Raw genomic sequence first — 6,586 nt, 5'->3', positions numbered from 1 at the left:
CCTCAAAGTGGAACAAGTGTACTCTCAGTAAGGATACTACAATGTCGGGAATGTGGTTCCTGGTTCAGAGTAGCTATCACTTGCAGAAAATGTCCAACATTGTCAGGGCTAGGTCGCGTAAACTTATCTGGAAACTAACTGGCTCGTTACAGCAATAGTTTTTCTGATGCTGGTTGGAACGTAAATAATCGCAGAACAAAGACCGTTCTCAAACTTCAGAACGGCATTCTTCACTCGACCAATGGGCAGATTGTCTTCATAGGTGTCCTGGGTACTGTGTGTGTGTGTGTGTGTGTGTGTGTGTGTGTGTGTGTGTGTGTGTGTGTCTGTGTCTGTGTGTGTGCGTGTGTGTGTGTAACGGTGTCGGAAGTATTGTGCTGTATCACCCCAGTTGGTGGGTGGAGAAGCAGGTGTAGGCTTGTCATGTTTGCCGTTGCGATCTCTTCACCCTGAGCGTGTGGGCTCACTAGTGGGAAGCACGATCGAATTAGGACGATCAAATTAAGGGATGCTCATGTTGCAACCAGATCGAGAGTCAGAGTACAACATTGCTCCAGGTCCATGTCCAGTGAGAATAGTGATCATCAAACCCACAGTCCAGTGGCAGCGGTATGCTGTGAGGATCCCACCCAAGGCCGTACAGCAGAGCGATGTCATCTAGGGAGCGAACTCAGGCCAAAACGTGCTATTAGGGTCCTACTTCGATCCTCGTGTATGTTGGTAACGTCAGTGGTTGATGCAAGACCATATAACAAGCCCCGTTGGACGATGCTGACTGTCGTTGATGGATGCACCAGCGGACAGTGATTGAGCAATGGATCTCCTCTAGATTACATGGCGATAACCATTACACTCATTAACTCAATGGCCACTGCCGATGGGCAGGCACTATTTTTACACACCGTGACTTGGCGTGTCGTAGCGTAGACGCCCCCTGTTGCAATGCTGAAGTGGTCTCCCGGACATCAGTAATAGCACTAGTTGCCGAACGTTGGACGTATCAACGTACTGGGACCTGATGGGTTGGCTTAATATTGAGACAGTTGCTTGCGGAAATCTGCTGCAGTTATTCAAGAACTGACAAGAGGTATCACCGTCTCGGTGAGTCATTTGTGTAATTTCATCTACCAATTACGTAATAACGTCACTATGTTGAAATGGTGTTGGTGTTGGTTAAAAGTTTAAGGAGACAAAACAGCTAAGGTCAGCCAGGGCAAAAGCTGCGTACCCAATCAGTCTAGATATAAATTAAATTCTGTGTGCAAGGTGAGAAAGCTAAATGTTTGCGTACTGTGCATCTGAAGCAGGACGTGGATACCAAACCGGTATTCACCTGATGGAATGTGGGGAAACTCCCTGAAAACCACTGACCAGGCTGACCAGCACATCGGCCCTCACAGTTAATCCTTCGGAAGGGTTCGAGCTGGGATCGGTGCACCTCTCTGCCGCGGAAGCGGGTGCTTTAATGCGCACGGCTACCTGGGTTTGGCAACGGCCTTGCCGCAGTGGATACACCGGTTCCCGTGAGATCACCGAAGTTAAGCGCTGTCGGGTGTGGCCGGCACTTGGATGGGTGACCATCCAGGCCGCCATGCGCTGTTGCCATTTTTCGGGATGCACTCAGCCTCGTGATGCCAATTGAGAAGCTACTCGACCGAATAGTGGTAGCTCCGGTCAAAGAAAACCATCGTAACGACCGGGAGAGCGCTGTGCTGACCACACGCCCCTCCTATCCGCATCCTCAACTGAGGATGACACGGCGATCGGATGGTCCCGATGGGCCACTTATGGCCTGAAAACGGAGTACTGTGCTGCTATCTGGGTTGGTTTGAAATCTTGAATTACAACAATATGACTGTCTACAATCCTGATAGTCTTGCTGAGCATCCATTTTTGCTACTTTCCCTTCGGTCAGTGCTCTCTTTGTTAGCAATACGCATGTCAGTAAATCGTCAATAGAGAGCAAAATTAGTTTTTATTTAAATAAATTTCAAATAATTTTGTTCCATTCTCGTAATTTTGGCGGTAAAGCCCTGATCTCCAACACAGTGACTGTCGTTCCCCACGATTTACAGTACTAGAGTACTTGTTCCTATCCAGCCGTTGCTGCCCAGTTGTGACCGGATGGCAGTTACAGGCAGTTGGACTGCTTTCCTCATTTCATTCACCCCTGACGTTTTCTCACCCTGATCAATCTGTATTGCAATATTTGAAAAATACTATCCTGCAACTTCGTAACAAAATTTCGCGGAATTTTCGATGTAAGTACTACAACCACTTAACCTCACATATTTGTTTACTCTGTATTTCATCGTTTGGAGGTTAGTTATGTTCACATAGGGCGCTTCTAACACTTTTCTACCGTAGGGCACCAACACAACAAGAATATTTCGCTATAGTGGAAGAATAAAAACCGACAACTGACGATTATGTAAAGAGCATCTTATAAATCTTGTGAACAGCCCTCTGATGATGAACTTGTCAGTTCGAAACCGGTTACGGTGCTATTTACTTAAATAAATAGCAGCATTAATAGTGGCTGGTTGCTGTCTTCTTCTTGTAAGAAGACAGTTGTCAGTTTTAGACAAAATATCAATATGAACTTTACCACAGTGTAAAATTAATTTCTAAGAAAAATGGTGGACAGGAACTGGTAACAGCTGAAGCTGAATGAAAGTAAATTGGCGAAACCAATGACCGAATTGTATCTTATATGAGTCATCCTCACGTTCCCAATATCGTAATACGAAACGAAAGCAGAGTCATAACTGCAAAAGTTCGTAAGATTTGCACCAATAATGTGTAAATTACATAGTCTCCGATCACCCTGTTTCGCGAATGAGCTTTTTAACTGTCTAGTTGCCATTTGAGCTGCTCCTTATGAATCAACGTTCGATTCCTTTGGTAATCTCAGCTCACCTTCCTAGCTAGACCTTAGGCTACGACACAGTTCACTCTGTCACCGCAGCATACATTCTAAACAGTAATATCGAAACGAAACAGACATTGTCAGTGTTTTATCTCTACTTGCTTTCGAGTATCCACTCACAATAACACAAAAGCCTATCTCAGGTAGACTCTGTATTTGTAAGTTCATGCATTTTCTTAACAAGGTGCTGCACAGCCTCTGGATAAAGTCACTTAACTTTCCTTCAGTCTAGAGTAACAGTTACATTCAGGCGAATACACAGCTCAGGCACTGTCAGTACTCGGTGCAGAAAATGAAAAACCATAAGATAATTTCAAAGCCCTTTTCATGGAGGTTTGTCCATTCTAACAACCCTACCACAACAAAGGTCAAAATTTAATAATGATTGTGGTGTTGCTCACGCTGCTAAATACTGTATTTTCGGGCAACAACGAAGTTATTATGTGGCAGGTGTCATTAGAGCACAGTTAATAAAGTCATTCCATGTAATAATAAATAAACCAGGCACTCATCTTTTCGTATTTCCCACGCTGGTCTCGTTGTAAAATCATGGCTCAATCGTCGAAAATCTAGGTGGTGATGATTCCAAGCTCGGATGCAAAGAGGCCTAGGTTTTATTCTGATATATTCAAAAGTTTTGCAGATGCGCTTCACAAACCATTCTTGAAGATTAAACCTTTCAAAGTTAGCACAATGGTGATGTAAAAAAATAATCAGCACTCTGACTTTAAGTTACACTTCCTTTTTATTGCTTTTGTTGCAATATCACATAACACACAAAACATCACTTCACAATACAAAACATACTTGAAAACATCTTCCTCACTGTTAAAGTTCACATTTTATAAGCTGACTACGTTATGCGTCTTTCCAACATGACGTCCAAGACTTGACTTTTTCAAGGTCCGACTCTCTAACAACTAACTAATAATCGCTTAAGCGCCGAAAAATCAGAGTTACAAGTACGTCAAAGATCATAGTGACAAAAGAAAGAATACACATAAGAATAATATCATTGCAACATAAACAAATCGATGTATCATAAATGAAATCAAATTTGAATGTTGTCTCAGAAACACAGTAGAGTATTGCTGGTATCGAGAGGTTGAGGTGAGCTGCCGTAATGGTTACGTAATTTAAGCACCATTACACCATCTTCATCTTCATTAATTGTCGCGTGCATATCTTCATGGTGCCTATGGACGGCTATCATAGGAGTCTTAAACTGACCTATGGATGAAGACAGTCTCTCCATGTTCCAGTAAAATATATTGATCTGTCGTGCGGGATTGTAAATAAAAAGAAAGTTTTCATCCAGCAGTTTCCAGAAAGTCACCCTTAAAAACCTACATTAAAACCCTCGTTAGAGTGCAAAATTAGTTTTTATTTAAATAAATTTCAAATAATTTTGTTCCATTCTCGTAATAATATCGGTAAAGCTCTGATCCCCAACACAGTGACTGTCGTTCCCCACGATTTACAGTACTAGAGTACTTGTTCCTACACGGTCACAATAAAGATAAAAGATCTTTTTAATGTGCCTCTGGTAAAAATCTCACTTAGCATGTCAAAAGCGATTTTGTGGAGTATAATGAGACTTTCACGTCGCCCGTTCCGCCTGTGTTACGTAACGTACCAGGAACCAGACATCAGCTGTGGCTGCTTACGTCAGAATCAAGTTTAAGGTCACTGCGGGCAGCACCCGCGGTCCGGCCCGGTTGCGCAAGGTGCTGTTAAAGTCTTAAATCACCTTTTTACTCCCTCCGCCCTTAGATATAGGAAACAGCTTAGTCATGGTCGGGAAATCTTAATATAGTCTCTGTTCTTACCGACCTCTTATTAACCTCGGCTTTTCTCTGCCTCGTGATGGCTGGGTGTTGTGTGATGTCCTTAGGTTAGTTAGCTTTAAGTAGTTCTAAGTTCTAGGGGACTGATGACCTAAGATGTTAAGTCCCATAGTGCTCAGAGCCATTTGAACCATTAACCTCGGCCTTATTTTTCAGATAAAATGCTACCGGCAGTTGATTTTCCTCACTAATTTTCTTTCTCTTTTGGACCTACTGAAAATATACAAGGTTAGTGATTATTATTTCTGAGATTTCTAAAGACTCTTTGATAACTACAACAGACACAGAAAATAGACACACATTGGTGGATAGAGCGTCTTCTCAAGTTTTTAATTCACATTACAGGTGCTCAATATGGGCATCGTTGGAGACGCACCAAACACCAACACGATAGTGAAACTCTTGCCACACACGTCCCAACACGTCACGCTTGAAAGCAGCGACCGCATTAATTATCCTCCGTTGCTACACTTTCAGATTAAGTGGCAGTGGAAGCCGGAAACACACGATCGTTGACATAACTCTCTATAAGAAGAAATCACATAGAGTTAAATAAGATAACCATGGGGGCCACTGAGAAGTCATGATGGGATGCGTGTCCAATCCAACAGCGAGCCAGTTCGGCACTGAGGTAATCACGAAAGTCTGAAAGAAACTGTGTTGGAGTACCGACTTGCAAAATGAAGGCTCCACTGTCTTGCTATAATTGTGGCATAAGCCATTGCCGCTGCATGTCCGGGTACACTAAACTAGCCACAGTTTTCTCCGCAAAGAAAAATAGTCCATATTCTTACGAAGAGGACGTGGCACAAGAGAGTTTAACAGTAGATGAATCACGAACATGTTCCGCAATCTCGTATGGATGCTCTGCATCCCAAATTCGCAAGTTATGACAACTCATTTTTCGAGACACATGAAATGTGGCTCCGTCGCTGAGAACCGTCTTCATCTAGTAGCCGCTCCGAGTCATTTTAAAAGTCAGAACGAAGTTCATTGCCCGAGTAATCAGCGCATTTAACAACTGGAGCCAATGTAGGCTTACATGCAAACGTTTGCGTAGAATACGCCAGACCGTTGACTGCTGTATTTGCAGTTCTCTGCTCACCCGTGTTGTAGACTTCTTAGGGCTTCTGACGAATGGTTCCTGCCCACACAAACCTTCTCTGATGAGGGTTCAACCAACCTATTTTCTTCGCACCACATAAGAATCCAGTCGCAAGGAATATGTCGTACCGCCCACGGGTTCTTTTATACGTTGGAGTTTATACCTGATATCTGGCACGAAATCGTCGCTGCACCATCACGACTGAATCACATTTAGCGAATTCAGCGACACAAACCCCACAGGTTCGCCCATTGTACACCATGTTCTGACACGCCTGATCCCTCGTGGAGCGCTCTTGCAACTACCCAGCGGCGCGTTTTACAGATCGAAAGTTGTAGAAATGCCCTATCCACTGGTATGTGTCGGTCTTCTATGGGTCTTCTAGTTTTCGCGCAGTTGTCTTCTGGAATCTCGGAGGTACCTATGAATGACCTCTATATACTGACAACTGTAACTAATTAGGGAGTACACTCGTTTCGTTCATCCGTGCATTGTCTACTAGGTGCTGCCGCGAGAGGTTGCCGTGCGGTCTGAGGCGCCTTGTCACGGTCAGCGCGGCTCCCTCCGTCGGAGGTTCGAGTCCTCCCTCAGGCATGTGTGTGTCTGCTTTGTCCTTAGTGTAAGTTAGTTTAAGTTAGATTAAGTAGTGTGTAAGCTTTGGGACCGATGACCTCAGCAGTTTGGTCCCATAAGATCTTACCATAA

At 43.8% G+C, this 6,586-nt stretch overlaps 1 pseudogene; it reads left to right on the top strand.

Moving 5' to 3' along the window:
* Positions 1-1,487: 1,487 nt before the first annotated feature.
* LOC124596808 lies at positions 1,488-1,605 on the top strand (annotated as a pseudogene).
* The last annotated feature ends 4,981 nt before the right edge of the window (positions 1,606-6,586 follow it).

Source organism: Schistocerca americana, chromosome 2 (genome assembly GCF_021461395.2).
Source record: "Schistocerca americana isolate TAMUIC-IGC-003095 chromosome 2, iqSchAmer2.1, whole genome shotgun sequence".
Taxonomy (NCBI): Eukaryota; Metazoa; Arthropoda; class Insecta; order Orthoptera; family Acrididae; genus Schistocerca; species Schistocerca americana.
This window is presented reverse-complemented; position numbering and strand designations above follow the sequence as displayed.